The following is a 24,972-nucleotide window of genomic DNA, read 5'->3' as shown; positions in this document are numbered from 1 at the left end:
ACTAAGGTACGTTTCTCAGTATTTACTGGGTTGCCATTTTTCCTCTTATTCTTTATGTAACATTTTGCTAAGTGGTGTAACTATCCACAAGACAGCAATTACTTGGCTTGAGCTTGGGACCACAGAGGAAAGATGCTGCCATGCGCACAAAATAACATCACCAAAACAGCAATTTGTTGGTGATGGGTATGTCCAGGCCTACATTCCCATGACCTAGCATTACTTCCAATGTCCTCTCCTCACAGCACTGTCTTGGGGATATCAGTTTTCATTTCTCTGCCAGATGCATATCTTTGGACATCAATATCTGTCTGTGATGACAGATTTTTTATGAATATGATTCTGAGCCCTTTTGTGCCAGTGTGTTGTTTAGTTTTCCACAGGTGTACCCAGCTGCAAAAATGAAGCCCCAAAAGATACTTAAAATTTTCTGTTACGGAGGCACAATGTGATTTCTGTTTTGCCAGCAATAAATGAGACTAGGGTTTCATCTCCAGCCCTTGTCTGCTGTCTTTTAATACTTCATTACCATCTGTATTTACAGCAAGAGCCCTTAGTTTTGATCAAGAATCCAGGTCCCACTGTGAAAAGGGCTGGATAGACATAGTCAGGAAAAACATAATTTTCACAGATACTGGCCTTTAATGGGAGCACCATTTTGTTTGTTTGTTTGTTTGTTTGTTTTTCTGTAATATCACAGTGTTTAAAGAGGGGCCAAAAAATGGATTTAAAAGCCAAACTTCAAGCTTGATAGATAATTTGCTAATAGCTTTTAGCAAAACTTCAATGTGTGAAATAAAAGAGCACACACAGACACACTTCAGAGTTCCCTTTCTCTTCAAAATAAATCGCAACTGGTATCAAATTCGGTTTTACTATCCTGTCCCAATTTTCCTACATTGCTAAAAAGCCCTAAGCACAGCCTTTCAAAGGCTTGTTGAGATTCTTGCAGCCTCCTTCAGGTTTTCCTTGGAAGGACTGGAGATACTTCCGCAAATAGTCTGAGTCACCTAAATATACACAAATACAACCTGCAATCTCACCTGCAGGCACTAGCACGGGAGACCTGTTACCCATTCCAGCCCTGAGGGCAAAACCTTTTCCATGTTTAGGACAACTGTCTGTTCACAGTTTGTATGATATTGGCTTGGCCCTGCTGTAATGTCTAATTTCCTTCAAGGTTATCTGGAAAAAACAGGCAACATGACAGAAATTTTTTCTCTGTCATCTGGGACACAGAGCAGAACTGAAATACAAACCCTAATTAGGATGTTTCTGCCCACATTGTTGTGCTTACTTTCTCAGTTTTAATCATTGGGGGTATTTCTAATGGATTCATTCCCTGATGCTGCCTTTCCAACTCTCTGTTAGCAGGGGCACAGAGATTGCAACATCCTTATCTCTGCAAGGTGAGGGAGAAGGTGCTCACTAGTGTCTGGCTATTGAAAGAATTAAATCAAAGTCTTAAGGAGAAGAAGTAAAAGTAAATGAAATATCAAAGTGATGGAAAAGAAATTGAGGGAAAATCTGTGAACATTTTTAAGAGGCAGTAAAGAACTGGTTGTCCTGCCCAAAGGCTTTTCTGTCCTGATTCATATGTTGCTCAAAGACTTAAAAAAAAAAAGTGAAAACCTGTGCTAACCTCATACCTGAGGCATGAGAGAGAATATATTTTTCTTTTTCTGCTCTCTTCATATGCTTCCATATGTCTTCCTCATAATTCAATATACAAAAAAGTAGCTACAAAAGAAACATTTATGTGCAAAATCAAACACTAAAGTTTTTAAAGTTAGGACATGCCAGGATTATTGATGCACAGGAATTCTTAGTTCAGGGCATTCTATGTATAAACGTGGTTTTTAATTACGAGCTCATGTACTATTTCTTCATGAGGGTATCTACCTTGTTCAGTGAAGACTTATTTTTATCCACAGCATTCACTGAGTGGCCTACAGGCCTTATTTAAACTACCCTGTACTGAATACAAAATGATGTAATTTTGCTCCACAAAATTTAAATACACACATCTTTATGGTATCTGTATGTGTAAAACTGATAGCCTTCGTCTTATAGGAGGGGAATTAAAGCATTGAGGCTGAGGCTGCCGCTTTTTTAACCTCCCCAATGCACACAGGTCCTTGGCCTCTATAGCTTTATTTTTCCTCTGACACTGCTTCTTTTTACCTGCATAATTTGAGTAAGTATGTAACCAACATAGAAAGACAGATATGTCTGCTTTGAAAAAAAAAAAAAAAAAAACAGGTAGAGGCACAGTTTCTTGAGACAGACTAGTACCTGCCTTGATTTCCTCCCCACCCAACTCTTCACATCTCCCACCCTGGCTGGGGCATTGCACCCCAGCAACTGCCTCCCAGTTCCCTCTTCCCACACTGCTCTCAGGAGTTTCCAATTAAAACTCAGTGCAGCATTGGAGTTTCTTATCATAATTTTTTGGTTTAACATTACAAAATGACACATCTTTGCTCAAACTTCTTCTTAAAATCAGACAAACCATTTTGGCTGTCAGACAGGGAGAAAAAATCCTAAATCCTTGATGGACATAGATGAGACTTCAGCTGTAACTGAGTGTTGGGCAAAGTTACAAATGATAGACAAGGTGGTCTATAAATACCTCTCATAAAATCATGTTGAGGAACCACTCCTGTGGCTGTAAAACCAAATATTTTAGGAAATACCAGAGTGCAGGAACTGTGTACAAACTTAAGTCAAACCCACAGCAAATCTGCTCTATAAGCCTCCTTACCTGACATAATGCTTTTATTTAGCTGGATATTACAGCTGGAGATGCATGCTAAACCACACCATTTTCCCTACTGCAATACAGCAGTCTGAGTGAAGGTCTTCACCTAAAAAAAAAAAAAGTATTGGGGATTTTATCATCATTTACCACCTGCCCTCTTTTTGGCTGCCTCATTTCCTCATTTGGTGATTCCTATGGGAAGCTGTACTTGCACAGGTGTCTGTGCTTTGCTAATGGGGGAAGCCAGCAGGGAAGCCACCCCTGGACTGACAAGTGTCATGGTCCCTCCATAGCTCAGCACCTGACTAGGCAGGAGGGAGGTGAAAATGAAATCCAGGTGGTTTGTCCCTTTGACGTGCTGTAAAAGCTTCCTGAACTTTTTCAGCTCTGACACCTGCAAAATGAAATGTTTCATTTTTAAAGCATTTAAAGTATTATCTTTAAAAATAAACACCAGAGGAACTGCAGCAGATTGCCTGCTGTTATTGACTCTGGAAGGATTGCTGACTGAAGCGCTACACACCAACAGAGCAATAGCAATTTAATGTTCATTAGTGTTTAGAGCAGTTTCTCAGTGAGAAGATTAAGAGGCCAGGAAATCCACTGAATTTCTTTCCTTTGTTTGAGATTCAAGGTAAGAAAATGCATGCAGCATTTTCCTGTTCAAATTCTATGGGAAATGCGCCCACAATGGGAGATAAGATGTCCCCTTCAGTACTCACAAATTCCTTTTAAAGGATGAGTTAAAAATAAAATATTGGTCTGTGAAGGTGAATCTTGATAATGCAGCCTTACAGTATCTTTCAGAGGAAACAAAAGGAAAGGTGCTTTGCTGCTACAGCTCAGAAATTGCTTTATTATCTGACTCACACTTGGAGCAGAGCAGCCTCCAACCCTGGCATCTATCACAAAGCATCAGAATAACAGCACCAAGTTACAATTTTAAAATTACAATGGAAAGAGGCTATTATTTCCACTTTGTAGGGCTATGTCAGAAGCCAGCTCTCTGCTATCTAGAATAGTTATTTCCCCCCTCAGTGTCAGAATATGCCTGTTTGGGGCTCATTAGAGGTTTTTTTTCCAAATATTTTTGCCTTCCTACAGTCACAAAGAACAGGACTGAAAAAAAAAAATCAGCCTTGTTTTTTTTCCTGCTGGTTTCCTCACTGATATATTTGTTAATACAGTAATTAAAAGCAAATTACACTCTTCTATAACTACAGAAGTAATTATGGGCCATGTCTAATAATGGTTGCCAAAACAACTTACAACTCTGAAACTATCTCATAGAGCACTTTCTGACCTGTGGGTCTCTAACAAGCTCAGCAGCTTCTTTCCTTTCCCAGCCAATCTGTCTCAGCACTGAATGTAAAAATCCAAATACCATCCTCAAAATGTATCTACAGTTTCACTACAGATGAAACTCCCTACAGATCAAATCTTAGCTGATAAGACAGAGGTGAGATGCCCCAGAACACAGAGACAGGCCAGAATGACAAAGCAGCAGAGTTTCTCCCTGTATTTATCCCGCTCCATGGCTTCACACTCCTGCTCCTCTCTAAGTATTGTCTCTCTTTACAATCTTCATCCTCTGACACAACCCACTTTTTGCTGGCCTGACAGGCCAGCCAGTGCACAGGTCTCCATTCTTGAAGAGTTCAGGCATCTCACATCAGAGCCACACTTGGTAGGAGACACTAAACTGGTAACCAAGCTATACCATGATGTTACTGCAATCCTGCTCTGTAGTAGAACGGAGGGACAATGAGAGAGCACATTACTAAGCTTCCTCACTCTTTTCCAAGCAACTCACCATTCTTTTTGGGTCCCCTCTAGATTTCTGTTCCCAGAGAGCCAAGTGCTGCAAGTAGCTACAGGGAAACATCGCTGCACCTGCAGAGAAGCAGCAGTCATTTGTGGTTGTAAAATGCAAGTCTGTCCCAGCACGTCCACAGACTAAAGGGACTATCTCCCCTCCTGTGATGGAAACACTCTCACTGGAACAATTGAGATCCTACTCTCTGTTTCTCACGCCCATGAAATAAAAGCCTGGTTTTATGTTTTCCTTAGTGCCTTTTAGCCCAGGCACTAAACATTATGGTCACTTGTTTACTTATAGCAGATGCAAGGCAATAATCTATACATGCAATAAGAATGCACCAAAGAGAGAAGCTGTAAAATATTTCTGGTGCTGTATTAACACTGAGGAAACCAAGGAAGTAAAAAGCAGACTGAATGACGGGCTTTTTAAACCAGATTTACTAGATTCAATATCTTAACTTTCTTTTACAATCAACGTGCCAAGAGAAGGAAAAGCTGCATTTGGGCAAGCTCACAGTGTTTCTTTATTTTCAGCTTGTACCCTTCCTTCCATCTCACATCTGACTAAGCCACTTAATTCAAAGAAGATGTTAGGTCATATTTAGTGTCAGTGAAATTTGTCTGAACAACAGCCCCAGAAAGGGATCTAAATCTTTGCACATCCATCCTGTTAAGGAGCCCAAGAATGCTGAAGAAAATTATTTGAAATTAAAAAAAGAAAAGCTCTTTTGCATTATTCTCCCTCTATTTTTTTAAAGAATAAAAGGTGTTGAAAAATATCTGCCTATGTTGTTTTTTGGATTTCCCCTGTAATAATGAGCTATGCAGATCCCTTCTGGTTTGTTTTTTCTTCAACAATGCACTACTTCATCTTAAAGCAGGAAAAAATAAAGTTATTTTGCTGGAATAAGCCTGGAGTGACACAAAACTAAATCAAATTATCACCTGGAGCTTTTAGTCTTTTATGGATTAGCTGTTGTTATGATACTTTGTACAGTTCTTGTCTCATTGAAGTTCAGGGAACTCTGCCACTTATTGCAAGAAAATAAATAAATGTTCTTGCTCTCTCCATATCACCATTTTTAAAATTAATATCACCACATATGATTAAGTACATAAAATATTTCTGCTAAGCGAGCAGAAGTATGTATCTCCATGAGACCTTATGTGTAGCAATTTTCAGACCTCACTTAGGCTCTGCTGTTGGTAACAAGTTTCCTGTTTTCATTAAGGATTTCATTTATTTTACATTTTTTACATTTTTACATTCTAAGTATGCATTATTTGTTGCAGTGCCTTCTTTCATGTTCCATCTTCCTTCTTTAGTAAAATTTAGTACAATTTCCCAATTTATTTGGCTCCAGAGTCAAATTTATGTCGTGTGTTTTGCCAGACAGTGAACACAGTCTCATACAGGCATTTAAATCAATCAGATAGTGAGATCTCAGTCCAGAGGAGTTGATCTATTCCAAAATACAAAAATGTGTATCTATACAAATAAATCTGTAGCTGGAGCACATATATCAGCATAGGAAAGCAGATCAGGTAGCAGTAGTTCAGTGTGAACAAATGCTGTGAATTAATGCTTATGCTATCTGTAGTAGAGTTTACAGCACTTCTGAAAAGAGAGTCCAATACATTCTTCCCAATAGTCACCATTATATTTTCGCTTGTTTCCTTCTACCTTACTATGACTGCAGTCCTCAGAGATATGATGCATCTATAAGAACTCATCACTATGTCAGGTTGTTTTTCAACCCTAACACTTTAAAAGCCATTAGAGATGGACTATTAGACTTCTGTGACTCAGGAGGCTGAACATTTCATGGTTCTCATCTATGACCTTGGTGCTTGCTGAAACTCTCCAATTGCAGTCTTCTAAAAATCTACCCTATCATTGCCACCCCATTCATTACCCATCCTTAGATCCCAGCACCAGCACTGGGAGGACTGACCTTCTCCTGTCCCAGGCACAAGGCTGCAGCATCACCCTTGTTAGGACCTGCAGAGGAGCAGGGAAATGCCCCCCAGGACAGCTATACAGGGACAGAAATTGTAGGAGACACCTTGGAGAACAGTTGAACAGAGGGTGCCTGACTATGGCACTTGTGCTGCTCAAATCCAGATTCATCTAGCAGGTATTTTTCCCTTTAAACATCCTTATGAGTTAAGCTCTAGCCCACATTTGAGGGAGAATCCCGGTAACACCTAGAAACCTAGCACGACCGTATGTTCTGGATGAGCTGAGCAAGAATGAGTGCTTAGCCCATCTGCAGATATCCTGATCCTCTGCGCAGCTCCTTTGTTCTGAATCTAAGCAACTGTAGAGCTACCACCTAGAAATAACCAACAGAAATAGAGCTCAGGTGGCTAAAGCCCATTGACAAGCCGTTCTTAGTTTTCCAAAGGAGACAAGGACAGTGACTGTAGAACTGGACACCACCTGCTTGCATAAAGCTACACACACATGAAGCTATTGGCAGTAGTATTACTTTTCACTTTGTCTCTCTTGTAACAGTAAAAGACTCCCCAGCAAAGGTAAACTTGAACTGGAAGAGGTGCAGTGAAAAGCTTGTAGGACCATTAGAAGAAGATGCTAGAAGAATTTGGCATACATACCAGCAAAAGGAAGGCTGGGCAGGGATACAAGAGAATAAACCTCAACAATTATGCATCTAATGGACCTACAAGGCTCTACTGGCCCAAGAACAAAAGGATATAAAACAAGCCTGACTGACTAGGGCTGTAAATTAAGAAAAGATTTTGATCTCACTCAGCAGTGTAGTTCTGGAAGGGCTTTTAAAAGGAAAAGTGTATGCTGGGACAGCACACTGGGACTGAGAAATCACCTGTGGCACATAGGGCATGTGGAAATGCTCACTACTGACTGCTCCTTGCAGGAATCTAACTGCTCACCACAGGGGACAGCTATCTGTGCCAAGCCCTGCTGGCCAAAACATTGATAGTCCAGTGCTGAAGTAATCTCAGTTGTTAAAGTCAGGAGCACAAAGGAGTCAAGGTGAAAGTTTTACTAAGTGTGTCTATATTGGGGTTCAATTTATAGTTTACAACTCTTTTTTTTAATTATTTTGGACTTAATTAAGCTGAATAATTAGCATTCAGCCTGACAATGTATGTACTATCCAAGTGATTTAACTTTGAAACACAATTACTTTTTTTATACTGTTGAGGAAATAAAACAAGGAATAAATCGAGTACAGTATCTCATTAAAAGGACATCTGTGAAGGTGCATTCTTATTGGTACAGTACTCAATTCAGTCTCGGCATAAACCAGGTGCAACACCAGGGCTGGATTTGCCCATTCTTTTAACTGTCCAATGGTCATTGGATTAACCTATAGCACCGAACATGACTGAATTATGCTCTAAACCTATGGGTTCTTGTCAAGCTTGAGCAGACCATCAAGACAGGGAAACAGATGCTTAGTCATCATGTGTCACCTAATAGTAAAGCCACATAGCAGAGGAAAATTGCTCACCTTGTAATCGACCTCTCAAATCTCCTGACAAAACCCATGGTAGATGCAGATGCACATACATTTTTAGTTTTACTACAGAATGGCAAGGAGCTTTTCTGCTTAAAGCTACCCATCTTTCAGCTGCATACGTATGCATAAGAAACAAGGGAGTCCTTCCAGGTTTTCATCAGTGTAAATGACAGCAGAATGTGGACATAAAGTAAGCACATTAAACATGTCAAAAGTAATAAACAGACAAGGACCAAGATGTATTTGAGGTACTCCACAGAAGACTTTCTGAATGAAATATGTCTGGAAGAGAAAAAACTCAGATGGAAAAGAGTGTAAAATAATCATTTGTGAAGATGGTATAAAAGCTGTAGGTTCTGAAGGAAAGAATTAAAAAAAAAAAAAACAACACAAACAGTACAAATGACAGATAAGTGGATAAGTGCAGGGTGCAATGCAAAGGAAAAAAGAAGGGTAAATAAGGCCCAGAAATCACAGAGGAGGACTGGGAACTAGAAGAAAAAGCAGCTAGTTTAGGAAAGGTTTAGTTGGCCTGAGCTCATCACAACAGGTCTTTGATGGAAATTGCAGAAGAAGAAGAAGAAAGGATGAATGGTCCATGAGCAGAGTGAGATGACAGCCTGCCCCACGTTTATGGCATTCAGGTTTCTCTGTGGGTGAAGAACCACGTGTCAAGAGATGCCCCTTCTCTAATCCAGTGCAGGAATACAAAGTTCTGTACCATACCCTGCAAGTTCAGGAGGTTTCCAGGACGCTGGTCACATATTTCATTCTACTCTCATGCAAGTTATTAAAGCAACGAGGCAGAAGCTCTGTCATTCTCTGACTTGAGGCATGGGATCTGATGCTGCAGAAGCTCAGTTTTTTGTCTGACCCTCTCCCATAATCACCCTCATCCATAGGAAATGGCAAGTAACATGGAAGGTCAATCTATGAGATGGACCCACCTGAACACATTTGGGTTTGTTAAGCCTGGGTGTATCACACGACCTCTTTTGCACTTGTGTGACAGTAAATTATAGTCTCTTGTGGTCAGAGCAGTACCTGGGTAAGAGAGGAGATAAGACAGTACAGACTGTTCCTTCATGATTTATAGGTGAAGTGTTCCGTGAGGGTACAGTGAGGAGGCAGCTTTGCACCACACATTGTGATGCACCAGCACGAGCCAGGGTGGAGATTGGCAAGGGGAAAGCAGAAAGCTATTATTTTTGAGATTGTACTGTTCTGGGACTACAGTTACTCTGCAAATTGAATTCATATTGATAATATGTAGTAAGCAAACTATTTTTCAGAAAGACAAAATTTCCAGCCTGTTCTCAGCTATGTAGAGAACAATGCCATATTTCAGAACAAACAGTATTAATTTTCCTTTTCCACCCTTAGATTAAAATAGGATTTAATTCAATGACCAGAAAAAAAATACCATTAATAACTGGCTTATTCCTTGACACTCTAACTAATAAAAATATACTGGCTGGTTTTTTTGCTTTCATTCTGTCTGTACCACAGTTACCTTTGAGAACCAGAGAAAAAGCATCTTCTGACACTGATCAAATAAAGCCATGCTATTTTACAGTTATTACATGCCGGGTGTGTGTGTGTGTGTGTGTGTGTGTGGACATGGACACACACACACACCAATAACAAAAATAAAAAACCCAAAACCAAACCAAAACATAAACCCCAAACCTAAAGCTTTACTTAACACCTACCCTACCCCCAAGGACTGCATTTTCAAGGACTGACATAGGAAACCACTTTCCTGGGTGTCTGGAGACTTTCTGCCAGTAAGAGTAGGGAATTAATACAAAGAAAATGTGTAAAGAGAAGAAAGGAAAGTTTTGCTTCCATAATAAGGTGATTGGTATGAGTGCAAACATTGCCTGTGACTATGGTTCCTGTGACGAGAGATGGCAGGGCTTGATAAATAGCTTGAAATTACTGATTCTTAAAGGGGAAAAAAGGGGAAATAATAATTAAAAAAAAAAAAAAAGGAATGTAATGACTCTGTATTATTTTACTACAAAATAAATTTTGCTGTAATGACTTTTTCTGCTTAGCATTAGCCCTTTTGACACAACAAGCAGTGGCCACAAAACAATTAAATTCTGCATGAAAGATTTGGGACTTCAGCACAGCCAAATGCAAGGTAGGTTAAAAGATGTTCACTAACGCCATGGAGAGAATTCACTTCATCCAGAAAGAGAGAAGTTTATGAAATGGTAGAAATTTAAATGTAGCCTATATTTGTTGATACATACATACATGTTTTATAAAGAATTTGAACATTATCAGAGTCAAGTTTACAGGATTTCAAATTAAGCTGTGACATTACCCTATATATCCAAGACTGGATGTTCCAGGTGAACCTATGGCAGTGAATAATGATAACAGAGTTCAAAAAAAGATAAATCTGTTCTTCATAGTCACAGGCATTGGCATGGCTCTGGAGGATGGAACCCCTAAGAGAAAATGGCCTTTACCTGATAATTCACCATACTGCAAATGGAAACTCTTACTTTGCAGGTTTGGAAGCACGTGACCAAAAAAAGAGCCTTCTAAAAGTTAAAAAATGTGATTCTTAAAAATAATTGCATCATGTTACACTGAGAAATTTAGAAGCGTTACTTCTCTGTTTAGGGGTCATAGGGGAGAAAAGATGGAGTTTGTGTTTATTTGGAACTGTGAACTGCAGTTTTAGAAGATTTTAAAACCTCAGAAGCACAGCTTGATCTTATTAGGGATAGCTGCTCCTTTGAGAATAAGCATCCCTCCTAGATCAGAAAGTAGCAATTGAAGAGCTGGACAAAAAAAAAGAAAAATTAGTTCAGTTAAAGAAAACTTTTCAATTATAATCAATTGTGATTATTTTACCTTCATTGTGAAAGGCTAAAATGTTTTGGTTTGGTTTTTTTCACTCTGCATTGCATTTGAACATAAGTGAAGGGTCATTTCAAGTTGAAAAAAGTATTAAAAGCATTTTAAATTGTATTTAAAATATGAGATTATATATTAAACTAAAACATTTCGTTTTAATAAAAAATACTGTTGGTAAATATTCAGGTCATTTTGTTTTAAATGAAGAAGTCTTGCTTAAAAAATAAATCTTTTTCTAAAATTTATTTTTAAAATTTATTTTTAAAAACAATCATATTTCACATTTGGTATACACTTCATAGTTACAAATATCATTAGGCTTTTAGCAAAATCTGAATACTTTTAAAATTATAATTGCTATCATAATGGTAAAAGTTTAGTTATACTTTCAACTGAAATTTAATTTGTAATACAATTTTTAACCAAATTTTTTAGAAATAAATTCTCAAATTTGAGTTTAATAAAATTAAATCAGTCTTGAAGTTGTGAAATATGTAAGTACAGTTTTAGTTTAACTGTAACCAAAATTCTTCCTCTTAAACTTGCCAGTGTAGAGTTTCTGTAAAACAGATTTGATTATATTTCTTTCATATTCCAAATGTATGAAAAGAGTGCTGAACCAATGGATAGGATGGAGTTCCTTAGACTACAGCTTTAAAGTTAATCAGTGCATAATCAAATATTTTCAATCTTTATGTAGGTACACCCTATTTTAAACTTTATGCCAGGCTAATGATTTAGCAAAATAAAAACTATTCCCATTTCATTACTATATTCAAGAAGTTAATTTAACATAAAATCATAATTAAAACTTTCATTCCAAACTAAAGCCTTTTTGTAGTGATACCCTTGTGCCTTAACTGGAATTTCAGGATGATAGCCATGGAAGTGACAGAGCACAGCAAAGCTGTGAAATTTCTTGCATAGTTGTCGTGTTTGGGTCCCTCAATTATCACACTTCACAAATAACATGACCTTTTTTAGAAAGCCATGGGAGAGTGTTCTAAATGCTGTGGAAAATCACAGCTGGAGCCATACCACATCAGGCAGGTCAGGTCTCCTGCACTGATGATAAATATACACCCCCATGTTTCCCCAGAAGAAGGACAGTTACCACACTTCTCCCCTAAAGTTCAGGAAGGTTTCTGCATTGAGATCATTCTCTCCTCCCAGATGTGAGAAGCAGAAGTTACAGAGTGATGTCAGCAGGAGGTGGTTTTTAGCAATATCAGGACAGCAGGCCAAGCTCCCTCCGGGCGTAATTCCACTACCCAGCATTATTTTGCCTTCCATTTAAAACAGAGTTGGCCCTGTCACCGTGCTTTCCAGGCAATGCCACTGCAAGTTCATGCAAAGACCAGAAAGGGAGAAGATGAAAAGCAAAAATAAGCAATAAATATACATATCATTGACATGATCACCTAAATAAATCCAAGACTGTGATACAGAAAGATGACATTGCCAAGGAAAAGACAAACAATGCCAGAGAAATTCAAAAGGAATCCTGGTACTTCGCTTTTATTTCCTTTGTACATGTAAAGAATGCTAAATATTTTGGCGTACTCAAGAAACTTATTTTTAAAAGAAAATTTCTTCTCAGATCCTCATAAAAACTGCTGGATCTACTTGAAAGCAATCCAAGATAAAAGGGACAAGGAATGGAGGTAATCCTGGCTTTTCTCCTCCCAGTCAATAGCCAACCCAGTACAATAAGGAATTTAATTCTGATCTCTGCCTATATTTCCAGAGTGCAGTGGGGAACTGCTAACATGCATTGCATCACATCAGCTTAGCCACCAGTGAGACTGAGACACAATGCTTGCCAGGATTACCCCGCCTGCGGCTTACAGGTAACAACTTATGGTACCTGGGAACGTGATTAAAGACACAACCAGCACCAAAACTCAAAGAAAAGATGGGAATAAGAGCATTCCTGTCAATGCCTTGTCAAGACTTGAGCAGTTTGTGGTGCTGTGGATGGACACTGAGAGCCTTTCAGCCACACAGAGATGCAGGCTCACAGCTTGGCATATTGCTGAGTGCTTTACCTGCTCTCATTGTAACTGCAGTAAATAGGAGAATGAGCAGCATTTTCTTCAGAACAGTGAGTGACAAACCACTAATTGTGTGCTGTTCTCCAATGATTTTTTTTTCAGGGGAAGGATGTGCTCAGCTGAGGTTTTCTACTTCTGGATTTCATATCCCTTCCCATTGCTTGAATTTCCTACTGCTTGCAAGAATTCTTATTTTACCATGTAAAGAAGTATTTCTACATCCTTGTGCTCCCTCAAAGTTTGTAGGTTGGCTGCATGCTCTCCTTTTACCTTTAGCAGTCATCACTTAACCAACAAAGTTCCATTTTCCCCAAAAATAATCCTTCCAAGCCTCACTCATCATTTTGCTATTCTTCTCTGAACTATTGGTTTTATTTTAGTCATCACATTCCCTGAAATGTTTCATGCAGCCTAGGTCAATCTCTTCAATAAAAAAAAAAATCTCAGTTGCCTTTCTACATGCCATTGAACCCATATTTTTTGAATAATTTTTCTTTCTTAAAACCCAACAAAAAATGCTCCAGCTGAAATTTTCCAACTATTTTCTTTCTAGGAGAAGCTGAAAGAACATAGTAAATAAAATTTCAAGTAATTATAGGGCGGAACCTGTACAGGAACTACAGGCATGAGAAAACCACCAAATACATGAGCTGGTATCTGCCACAGAGCACTAAATGTCCACATGTGGGAAAAGATCAGTTTAGGCACCCTGCTGTATTCATGCTTCTCTGCAGTATAATTAAGTACAAAAGCCATGACAGCCTTAATCAGATAATTGCAGCAAATTTAGGTATGGCCTTGCTTAAGGGAAATCCTGTTACCAATAATTCTTTAACAGAGAAAGAGACTAAAGAGACTCAGGTATAATTATCCATACTGAAAGGAATGGAGTTCACAGATCAATACAATTGCCAAGCAAAATATATATTTTGATCTGCCTTTTTGATGGAGTCTCCTGGGAACAGGTGTATGGACTGCAGTTGCAAGCTGCAGTGGCATTGGTGTTCATCCAGGGCTGGACTTCCCCCACACTCTCAGCTATGGGTGTTTCCTTCCCTTTCTATGCACAGCTTCCTGCAGCCCTGCTAGGCCACAGCATCAGTAATGCCGCGCCTAAGCCCAGAGAAACAGCCCTGGAGCAGCTGCCTTCCCACCCACCGCTTGGACCAGCAGCAGAGCGCCCAGTTCAGCTTCCCACTGCTCCTGCACTGGCACAGTAAGATGGTCAGGCAGGAAAATTGTTTTTCTGTTGCTCAAGGAGAAATTTGGCAAGCTCACACTCCTGAATATTTCAGAGGCACAACCAATCATCTAGTTTATTTACATCATTTCCTTATACATTTTCTGCATCCTAAAGTTTCACTTCACTGCATATGGGAAGAGAAAAAATGACACCAAACTCAGAGCACCAGCCCAAGTAAGAGCTGCAGCTTGACAAGTACATGACAGGAAAGATAATCTTGTCCTAACATTGCTCTCCTTGGCAGACCGCAGTATCTTCTTTTCCCTTGCCAGTGACCAGCCATGTCCTCCAACATCCCTTTGTGCTTTTATGTTATTATTAGGATTCAGATGGATGAATTCAATGATCCCAATGTACTCAGTCACTACCTTTCGCTGTAAGCACTTCTGATTGTAATCTTTTTTTTTTTTTTTTTTTAAAAAAAGAAATTTTTTCAATGTTCCCCATTCCTTCCCATCAGTCACTTGCAGATTCATAAAAATTCAATTGTTTGCCTCTCTAATTCAGTCCAAGTATTTTTGCTAAGTCTTGGATGAAATAGCAGCACAGCAAGACTAAAAGGGAAGATAGACTCCCAATATTGATCCATTTTTCTGATGTTTAAGAACCAAGTGGGGACCCAGAAGATATTTGACAAAGTCTCATTCTTGCCAGCAGTCTGTAGGTGGAAAACAATACATTTCTGAGCACTCCTTCGGGTGAAGAGTCTTTCACATTTAGAATGGGTGCCTCAAGCACTGGCGGTTACGCTTGCATTTCCAATTGACAATAAAAATGAAGTGTTCCTAGGGGAGGAGAAGTACCAGAGGCTGAAGCCAAATTCATCAGCACAGAAGAGTGCCTCGTGAGAGCAGGTACAGAACTGTACTTCTGAGAAGAGCCCAGCACCCCTAGCAAGCTGAACACCTACAGAGGAGCAGAGGACCTGCCAGATGGCTCTGGCCATGTTTATTAGGGCAAGCAGCATGAGGGAGAAGATGCAGCAAAGATGAAAGGTGAGGGCTGCACAGTTTCCAAAGGACAGAACTACAATCTTACTTGCATTTGGTAAGCAAACAGAGCAAGCAAGGCAGCAGAGAGCAGACCTCACAGAATCATAGAATCAACTGGGTTGGAAAAGGACTCCAAGGTCATCGAGTCCAACCCTTGACCCAACACTGCTGTGGTTACTAGACCATGGCACTCAGTGCCACATCCAGTCCCATCTTAAAAACCTCCAGGGATGGTGAATCCACTACCTGCCTGAGCAGCCATAGTGAGACCAGCAGGCTGCAGAACCACATGAAAGAGGAAGGCATAATGTCCCACCTACTTTATTACAAACACAGGAGGCTGTGAGTCTGTCAGGCTTAAGGACCTTACTGCAGGATAAGACATTACTGGCATTCAGGAGCTTGATCCAGCTAATGATGTTTAAATATAATCTTTGACATCCAGTGATGAAGACAAGGTAAACCAGTTCCAGTACAAATCTTTCTCTACCCAACAGAGAGAGAGAAGGAGATATGGCTTGGACTAAACAGCTGGTAGTAATCTTTAAATATTTGTCAGCTACTGCTGTTGTCTCCTGGATTTTCAGTTGCAGCTGTTATAACCAGCAGTGCCATCTGCCTTGGAGAGCCTGGCCAAGATCCTGCTCATTTTGTTGACTTTTTGCTTGTAATTTTTTTTCCTCTCTGATTTTTCTCACCCGTTCCTCTGGCAGAGGCTTGTGGTTCTCCTTTCTCCTCACAATAAGAGTGGATTCAGCAGCATCCTCTCCTCGGGAAGGAATAGATTTGCTGCAGCCACCTATCCTTTACAGCCTCTCATTTTAGCTCTGAAACCAAGTTGCTATTTCACAGACAATGTTTGCCTTTCGGTGGCTGTCCCTGTGGCTCCCCTCCAGCACAAAACATTAGTTTGGAGGGATTTTGAATTTTTTTCCTTCTGATTCGAGCAGCTCATGCTGGTGAAGTCATCAGTCCAAACCAAAAGAACTGCTGCCCAAAACCACTGTAAATTTCTGTAATCCCTCCCGAGGGAGCACTGACCAGTATCTGGGCAGGACAAAAAGACAAAGGAGTCTGGTCTCACATGACAGCAAAACAGATTTGTGAAAGAAGGTATTATCTCATTGTTTCAACATGGAGAAAAGAACACAAGACCCTGACTGAGACAGCTGGGATTGTCATGTAATGCCATCATTACATTGCCCTTCCAGAAATAAGGCTCACTGCGGGCTATGGAGATAAGTGGTAACTGTGGCATACACATAATTACACTGATCCAGAAAGTTATGCAAGCTTGAGTTTAATGCTTCTGAGAACCAGGTGTGACATTGCTCAGAACAAAATCCTTTCTGCACCAGAGGCAGATATGTCCTGGGCACTGAGTGTGATGTGATCAGAGCTTTCACCCTGACTTTGGTCCAGCTGTTGGTGGAAACTGAACTCCACATCACTGGAATGTTACCTCACTCGTTACCTCCAAGAACTAGATCTAGTGGCAGTAATTTTAAGAAAGTCACAAAGAAGCTGTTCATTATTTTACTTCAACATTCAGGTTGAGTTTTAAAACACCAAGAACTGATTTTTAGACTTGGCATTTTAAAAAAAATTAAATGGGACCAGGTCAACATTCAGAGGAAGGGAAAAAAATAATTGTATGTAACAAAATCCCCTCAAACTCATGACTCCAAAAACCAAGCACTCAGATGCAACAGTCCATCATAAAAATCCCATCAGATTTAGTAGCCTGGGGCTCCATTTTTAGTTCCACAGTAACGAAGTAACCTCTGGGTAACTTTAAATGAACATTTTGAGCACATTCCCAAATTATCAGCTGTATGTTACCATAAAAGCTACAATGAAAAATTCAGAACTAATCCTGACAGAGCAGTAGGTAGAATTGGCAGCAGGCATACACAACACTACTTACATCTATAAGCACCAAGATAATGGAAAAAAAGCCTCCAGACCACATGTGGACATGACTTACAGGAAAACTAATTTACTAATTCATCCTGGTTAATTTTGATTATGATAGGATGTGTGCACTGTTGATACAGGTACTGAAAGCATTTCAGTTTTGAAGACAGAAGATCTAGTTCATAGCTTCCAAAACAAGAATCATCTATTCACAACCACGTTCTGGGTGAGGAAAGAAAAGAGCCTCAGAAACTGTACTGAGAAAACAGACAGTGTTTTGTGGGATTTAGTGCATGCACTTCTTTAAGAAGAGGGCAGACTGCTAACTATTCATCCAATAGGAAGGCAGGCAGGAGACACAGCATCTTCCCTGAAAATCTTTGCCCTGTCTTGGTTGTGGGAAGGAATCCCCGCTGCTTTGGATGGGCATTACAAGGTGTTTTTCTATAAGATGGCATCACCTGGAAGAGGGCTGTAGACAAATAAGTAAATTGATGAAGTGGTTTTGTAGAGAAAGACCAATAAGAACTTTGGGAACAATGTTGCTAAATTACATGGGACTCAGAGACAAAAAAGCATGCAAGCTAAGAACACCCTCCAGGGGTCCAGGTAACTGTCAAACCTACTGTAACCTGGCTGAAGCTGATAGAAATGCACCAGGGAGTAATATAGCCTGCTCATATAAAAAACACAAGATAAATGGAAAAACATAGATTTTTCAGGGGTCACTCCCTTTAAAAGACACCAGTTATACAATAGATCTTTTTTTTTTTGACCTTCACTAGAGGAAGGCAAGCAACTTATCCTACACATGCAGAACATTTTTTCTGAGACGCTATCTCAACTAGGGAGATATAAACCTCTAGGTTTTCCTGCATTTTATAGGTGTTTTCCAGCAACTAAAAGGACTCATTTCTGAGTGACAATGAGATAACTGGTTTTTGTCTTTATCTTCCCCCTGTGACTTCCCATATGGTCTCTTCTCAGCAAAAATCTGCAAGATGGGAATGAGCACAAGCTCTTCTGTGCAGCTACTGCTTTGGGGCCTTGACAAGAGCAGGTATCCAGACACAACACATGCATAGTCCTGGTCCTGGAGGAGCTGTACACTTACAGCTGCCATGTCTCATGGCACTGAATATAAAATGGCACAGAGAACTACATAGCTGCACTGCTTCCCCTGTACCTTGTCCTGTTGCACTTTTTTGTGAATGTGGAGACACCTGTACAAAACAAGGTAGCAGTGCTGAGGAGTTTTCCTCCACAACCAGGAATGAGAGTCCAGGCTCACAGCCTCACTCACAGAGGTTGAATTTTATTCCTATCCCACAACATAGAGTTATAGACTTGTTTGGGTTAAAAGGGGCCTTTAAGGATCATCTAGTCACAGTCCTTTTGCCATAGGCAAGGACATCTTTCCCTAGGTCAGCCAACCTGACCTTATACACTTCCAACAGTGATGGGGCATCTACAGCTTTTAGGCATCTCACATTAATGGCAACTGCAAGTGAATATTTGCTTCTGTTGTCTGTGTATCATGACAGGTTTAGAAATAGGGCTGCATAGAAAAAGGAAGTAGTTTCAGAAAATATTTTGGTCTTTGATTTAGCTCCAAATTGCAGTCTCAGCTGCACAGCAAGAAAGCATTTCAAAATTACAAAGACATCCCAGACTCAAAGCAGGCCAGCTGTCTGGGTACACCAGGGTCCTAAATCCTGGGGGGGTTCACACCCTTCTAATTCTGAGGCCATTCCACAGGACCTCTTCCAGAGTCCTGGATCAGGGAAGCCGAAGGTAGCCAAAAGCAAAACCAGACACAGTCAAACTGGCATAAAGGTAGTCAGGTCTTGCCACCATCCAACTTTATCTCCCTTGAAACTTTATCCAGATCAAAAAGTGTCTTTGAAAGGCTTGTTTCAGTAAAGGAACAGATCTTAGCCAACATCTCCCAGAAATTTTTGTGCCTACCTCCAGCCACGCTTGTTGACAGCCTCCTTCCATGTCATATCATCAAGTCACTCGCTGTCACATCTCCTGCTGTCTTATTAACACTGTCCTTTTCTCATGTAGGGCTGAAGTGGCGTTAACTTTCTGGATGGATTGTTTCCACCTAACATATGACAGAGAGCTGTCAGCACAGATTCAGCTGAGAAAGTCCCTGGGGATCGCTGTTGATTCAAAGACCACAACCCTAAGAAAGTTTGTTTCTATGCGGAGAATTTGTTTTATATCCCTAATACTGTAAGGTGTCTGCACCTTTGATCGTGATTGCTTTTACCAACTCAAATATTTTTAAAAGAAAATAAGTAATTAAATAAAAGCAGCCTCCTATCAGGAACCACAGAATAATTTATAAAGTCACCAAAACTTGAACTGATTCTGACACGTCTCTCAGATATTTACAGGAGAGAGAAATTCGTATCAACTGTGCTCTGAAAAGTATTTATAAGGGCAAGCTGAGAGATGGAGAATCTAAGCACAGAAACGTTTTATGAAAATCCCAAGTGTACAAAACCATATAAAACTATATATAAAACTATTTTCAGTACCCTTCATATTGCATTTTACCAACAGCAAACACAAAATACAGTTTTGCTGAAACCAAATCAGCTTAACATACATTTCCTCAAAACTAAACAGTGCCAAGTTATGAGAACCTGATTCATGTTCTATTTATATATATTTAGCCAGGGACTCAAAAAGGAGCGAGTCATAATAAGCAGAGATCTGAACACTGGTATACTTTCATTAGATGGGCAATAATGCATAAGACAGTTACCTGGATTGCAAACAAATGATTTTTATATTGGACATTTTCTGATAAATTTTTGCTGCTAGTCAGCGATACTGTAAGTCAGCTACTCTCCAAGTTAAGAACTATGAATGACTGCCTAGATGTAGCAGAGCAGCTGCATCATCCCAGGCAAGCATTTCTGTGTCATCCCTGGTGGTTTAGAATAGTCTGTAAGCAGGAGAGAGCAGTTATCCAATAAATTCAGTTTTAAACCGAAATTATTCATTTTTAATAGTTAAACAAAAGCTTTTTATAATCTCTCCAAGAGTAGGTTTTATAGCATAGCAATTGTCTCGCTTCCCTTGCTCACAACTGCAAGCAAAAATTGCCACTTTACTGCAAAATTTTATGTAGTTTATAAATACACTAGTGTGCCTCATATGATATATATGCAGAATGCATCTCATAAACACCTGAACTCATAATCATAAATTTCAATAATAAAAATCATAATGATCTGTTATGATAAGTACTAATATATAAAAAATTATCAATCTTCTATCATTATTAGCATAAGAAAACATAATCTAAATTAAAAATAGCTGACTTTTATTATAAAATCTAGATATAATTTATATATTTAACATTCACATTAAAAGCTGACATAAAACAAAAACCTTGTTAATCCCAGATTCAGCACAATGACAGTTCTAGATCCCAACCATGCAAACCAACAGCCAGTTGGCTTAAAAAGAGAAGGTCTCTTAGAAAGAGACCAACATGAAGTTGCTAGACTTTATCTCTGCCTAGAGCTGTGAGCAATTGCACATGAAAAGCAAGTAAAGAAGAAAGAAATACAAGGTTTGGAGTGCTGGAGTTCAAAGAGACTCTTCAGAGTCCTAGCACACATTGGGTGGTGTGGAAAAGTGCAGTGGTTGTATTTCTCTCTTCTCTTTCCCCCTCCCCACAGAGGACAATATCCCCACAAGGATAACTGAGCAGCACATTAGCCTGCTCCAAAACAGGATCATGTGTCACCCCAGTAAGTGTGCTCATCCTTCATCTGGTTGTTCTTCATCTCTGTATTCTCATTTTCTATGTTAATCTTTCATCTTTTGATTTGCTATCACTGACTGATCACAAGCAGGCAATGGTAACAACACCTTTCGAAGGCCAACAGCAACCTGTGTTGGCCTTCTAGAGGGTCTGTATCACCACTGCATCACAGAACCAGAACTGAGAAAACAGACCTTGAATACCCTGACTTATAGCCATGTGAATGTTTGTCCTTCTTCCCACACTCTTTTAAGGTTACAGAGCCCTGTTGTGGTACCTGCACCTGTCACACCTCCCCAGAGCAGACATTTCTCAGACAGAGGATGTTGGGATACCTATTTTGCTGCCAGCTACTGCCATCTGTATGCACTTCTTTTTCTTATTGTTCTTTTTGTAGTATCCAGTTTGATGTGTAGTTTCTGTTCTTTGTCCTTTGAGTGTAGGCTGTTGATGTAGCTCAGTAAAATGCTTCTTTGCATGTCCAGTGAGAACGTACACTTAAAAAAAAAAAGTCTTTTAAGGAGCAGTGGTGGAATTCAAGTCTTTTCTATTTCTACTTTGATATGATTCCCCTATTCTTAGACATTTCTACATAGTTAATAAGTACATAGTTAATCCAGGATTTAAAGATTCAAGACAGCCCATGAAATTACAAGCAATTTTCATGCATCAACAGAAGTAGGATTCTTAATTTTTTTCTGAAATTTTGACCTGAAACCAGCTAGAACGTAGGAGCTTGATCAAAAGGGTATTAAAGATAATCCTGAAACCTCTGCTGCACTATGGAGAAAAACAACAGAAAACTTCAAAGACTAATAAACAGAAGCTATCAGTGTAGCAGCAGTCATATTTTTTTTCCTTTCCTGAGATCTACCCTTACCTTAGTAGAGTTAAAGGAAAAACCTGCATTAACTTTGTTGGAATAAGGACTTCTCCCCTTTCGACTTGGCCTACTGTGTGTGTGCCATGATACCAAGACAGGATCAGACCCTCAGTATCATCTTTTCTGTTGGCAGCCCTCGGCATTGCAGGTTACTGCAGCTACAGTAGAGAATGATTTTCATCTAATAATTTTAGACTTCTAAAAATGCAAATAAAGTACAGTCCCACCTGAAAAATTCACATACGTATATTGCATTACATTCTGTGTTATTTCGTTATTTAATGCTTCATTAGGTATACTTCAGAAGGAGCTGGAAACCACTAGAAAGCGTTTATATTCTAGCACACGTTCTCTTTGAAAGCTTCCACCAGCTGACTGTGGTACTTTTCCATTTCACCACTCAACAAGACGGTGTCAGAGACTAAGTATCTCAGGATGTATCACAGAAGTACAAAATTTATTCATGTTAAATCTCATTTTGTATCAGCATCTTTACTATGTAAGTTCTAAAGGAAAATAAATTTAATAAGAGCCATCTGTGACACAAAACTGCAGAAGAAATAATTAAGATTAGTAGCAGACTTGGTTTCTGAATGAAGATATATAACGTATAACCCAAGTTTATGAATCCACTTTATCTAAATGATTAGTAGCTCACTTTTTTGTTGATGGCATTTAGGACATGAAAAATCATGCTGTTGTATTAGCCATTTGATCAGCAACTTGTATGATTTAAAAAAAAATATTAGAAAAAGCACTGTTCAGTTCTCTGACTCAGACAAAGATTATAAGTATCACAGGGCTGGCCTCTTAAAATAAATACTTTTAAGAATTTTGATGTGATAAATAGAGGGAAATCTTCACATTCATGCAGCTTATTTAAACCTTGTTCTCTTGAGCCTTGCAGGGTATATTTAGCTTTTCATTTTCCTTTCAAAAATTTCATTTCAGAAGCACCTTAGGAACAGCTATTTTAAGCCTACACATATCATTGCAGGGATGCCAGTGCTAACCTACTGACAAAGCTGCTTAAGGATGCCCTGAAATCAAGCCCAGCAGATGAGAAAGGGAGGGCAGAGTTGCTATTAGATGCTCATCCTTCAGGAGAAGTTGAAGTCTGTGCTCTTCAGTGAGTGATTTCAAACAGTCCATACCACCTTCTCCACCTCAAAAATCTTTTATTATATAAAATTTTTCATGTCTATTTAGACACCTTTTAGTGTTTATAGCATACTTTCCACATGATGAGCTGCCAGTGAAATTCAGCAGATGAGACAGACTTAAAAAAAATTATTAGGATCTGCAAGTATTTGCTTAAAGATCTCCTCCATTCTTTGAGAAGGTCCAGAAATGTGTCTGTCCTTCATATGTCCTATTATCAGACAATAACCTACTCCACAATTTTATGCTCCAAAAACTTCTGGAAGTAACATTGAACAAAAGACCTTGTAATTGGCTTTTAAGAATTACAGTATTGTTTTACATATGAAAAAATGAAGGTTATTCTTCAGGGCCCTGTATTTCATCCTACGCTGTAGTAACACACTGTAATCAACATTGGCACCCCAAAAAGAATGGATCAGAATGTTCTCTTGTTGCATAAGGCAGCTCACTTGAATTGATCAAACATAAGCTACACATGGGTTTCATTCTACTTAAGAAGTTCAATTATTTAAACAGCCCCAAATCTAATAACCTACTAGGTGCCTGCAGCTCCTCATTCATATTTATATTGATACATATGTAGAGGTGGGATGAAATACAAAGTGTTCAAATCCAGCAAACACAATCCAGAGTAACTCCCTTATATGCAAACAATGTTCATCTGAAAATAACACAAAACTTTCACCCTCCCTCCTTTATTTTATCATTCACACTTGTAGCTTGGATACCTAAAGGTTTTAATTCAAGGTTGCTACTACCTAGTATCAGGAAAGCCAGACAGCAAAAAAGGTGATGCAAACTCTGTAGGATGGCAGATATCCACCAACTAAGCTACATTTCAACAGTTCTGGACTATGGAAGGATCACCTGTCATGTGAATGAAGTACTGTTAAAACAAACTTGATAAATCACATGGCAAATATCCATGCCTAATGAATACATAGCTTAAGAGAAATATCTAAACTTTTAGCTCAACATCCAATTAGATTAGCCTGAAAAGAATCTTCTTCAATAAAATTTGAAATATCTTTATCATATATTTTTAAATATTCTGTTATGCCACTAATCAGCATTAGTAACAGAAATTTAACAAAAACAAAACAAACAAACAAACAAACAAACAAACAAACAAAAAACACCAAAAAAAACCACACCAAAGGCTATTGTATATTCAGTGGTGCATTTTCTCAGTAAGATAATTTTTTACTTGTTTTCTTACTGTAGTGTTTCCACCACATATCCACTAATCAGTCTCTGTGCAGTAGATTTATTTGGATGAATAGTATTTGAGTGGGTTGGTCTGAATTGGTCTGAATTATCTTCTAGACACAGAAAGTGGTCCAAATGAAAATACTCAAAGTACTCCAGGCTGGATGTCAGAAACCATGGGGTTTACCACTGATTTTGCCACCGACTAGGTTTATTTTCATTTATCTTTCCTATTTTCCTAGTTTCCGTGGTCAGAAGGTCAAAACATTTTGTGTGCCCTCCTCTCACTAGGCTCTGCAGTAATGTCAACCTATGTAGTAAAAACTTGTTCTTTTCCCTGAATTACTAGCACCTGAGTGCAAGATTGTGTTTCCAGAGAGCTGCCAGTTCAAGACTAAGCTTTCAAGAATAAAATGGGGCTTTTTAGGTCACTGCTATATCAAGGGTGAACCATTGTGCTCTGTCAAGGTGTAAGTGCAGTATATGGTATTCCATTCTTATTTAATCTTTTTTTATACTCTCTTTTAACATGCCCTTACCAGCTACACCAAGTTTTATTTTGCACAGTGTAACAGTTTGCACAGTCTCTCATAAGCTAAGAGTTCTTGCCTTGCACCTGCCCCAATAGAGCATTTATACCTGGTTTCTCTAGGATGAATCATAGCACTCTTATTTTGAAATCAATCACCCAAGCTGGTAAATTAATTATGTGAGGATCTAGGAGCTTTGAACTGCAGTTGACCAACACGAAT

The 24,972-nt window shown here is 39.1% G+C and overlaps 1 long non-coding RNA gene across 1 annotated transcript; it reads right to left on the bottom strand.

Moving 5' to 3' along the window:
- Window positions 1-1,892: 1,892 nt before the first annotated feature.
- Window positions 1,893-15,313, bottom strand: LOC114056084. Its single transcript, XR_003570903.1, has 3 exons — window positions 15,176-15,313; window positions 4,575-4,654; window positions 1,893-1,977 (listed from the first exon to the last, which is right to left on the bottom strand). It is a non-coding gene; the product is annotated as an uncharacterized LOC114056084 (long non-coding RNA).
- Window positions 15,314-24,972: the final 9,659 nt, after the last annotated feature.

The sequence above is a fragment of the Empidonax traillii genome, unplaced genomic scaffold, assembly GCF_003031625.1.
Source record: "Empidonax traillii isolate 1590-97213 ecotype Southwest subspecies unplaced genomic scaffold, ASM303162v1 scaffold81:size2596050, whole genome shotgun sequence".
Classification (NCBI taxonomy): Eukaryota; Metazoa; Chordata; class Aves; order Passeriformes; family Tyrannidae; genus Empidonax; species Empidonax traillii.
This window is presented reverse-complemented; position numbering and strand designations above follow the sequence as displayed.